Source organism: Octopus sinensis, linkage group LG1 (genome assembly GCF_006345805.1).
Source record: "Octopus sinensis linkage group LG1, ASM634580v1, whole genome shotgun sequence".
NCBI lineage: Eukaryota > Metazoa > Mollusca > Cephalopoda > Octopoda > Octopodidae > Octopus > Octopus sinensis.
This window is the reverse complement of record NC_042997.1, coordinates 95,130,397-95,131,533: the sequence shown is the minus strand read 5'-3', so window position 1 is coordinate 95,131,533 and position 1,137 is coordinate 95,130,397. Positions and strand designations below refer to the sequence as shown.

At 36.3% G+C, this 1,137-nt stretch overlaps 1 non-coding gene across 1 annotated transcript; it reads right to left on the bottom strand.

Annotated features, from left to right (window-relative positions):
* Positions 1-250: 250 nt before the first annotated feature.
* Positions 251-356, bottom strand: LOC115220463. The gene has a single exon (XR_003882539.1). It is a non-coding gene; the product is annotated as a U6 spliceosomal RNA (small nuclear RNA).
* Positions 357-1,137: the final 781 nt, after the last annotated feature.

Genomic DNA, 1,137 nt, shown 5'->3' with positions numbered 1-1,137 from the left:
CACATTACTATTGCGTTAATTTGTCTTTAAGGGTTCTAAAACAGTTAAAACATCTCCAAATTACTACAATGTACATAAAGTTGTATTCTTAAAATATAATATTCTTTCTTAGTTGAAAATCCTGTCAATGTGAATTTTTTAAGAACATTACTAAATTTCAAAGTATAAATTACTTAATCTTTATGCTTCTTATTTCATTTCATCTAGTTTCAGCTCATGAGCTGTGGTCATGCTGGTGCAGCGCCTTTAAGAAAGTATGGAACGCTTCACAAATTTGCGTGTCATCCTTGCGCAGGGCCATGCTAATCTTCACTGTATCGTTCCATTTTTGGTATATGTACTGCCGAAGCAAGTACAATATGGTTACAGTATAAAGTACAATGCTGCTTTTCATGCGCCGCTGTGGCTGCTAAAACTGCTACTACAACTAACAAAAACAAAAATAACAGTAACACTGATTATAATAATCATTTCTACTATAGGCACAAGGCCTGAAATTTGGTAGGGCGGGGGATAGTCGATTACATCAACCCCAATGTTTAACTGGTATTTAATTTATCGACCCCGAAAGGATCAAGTCGACTTCGGAAGAATTTAAACTCAGAACGTAGTGAAAGACGAAATACTGCTAAGTTCTTCACCCGGTGTGCTAACGCTTCTACAAGATCGCCACCTTAACAGTAACAATAATAATCCTTTCTACTCTAGGTATGAGGCCTGAACAAGAAGAACAATAACAATATGTGGTAGACAAAAGGAAAAGAGAAACCAGTATTATAGATATTGCAATACCTTGCGATGCACGTATAAATGACAAAGCACTAGAAAAGACTTATAAGTACAGATTAAGAAAAGCGGAAATTGCAAGAAGGTTGACTATGAGGAGGGTGTCTGTTATCCCAGAAAATTGTAGGGGCACTCGGAGTACTAACGACAAAGTTCGAGAAATATGTGCCACACTGGAAACGTTATCAGGAATGGGGATTTGAAGCTGGAGATATATGGTACGATCATCAGTTCCAACGAGTTTTATGGAATTTTCCTATTCAGACGGATAAAAAGCTAGAAAATAATAGGCCAGGCATAACAATAAAAGATCCAAAAGATTGTAAAGAAAGAGGATGGAAAGCAATATAT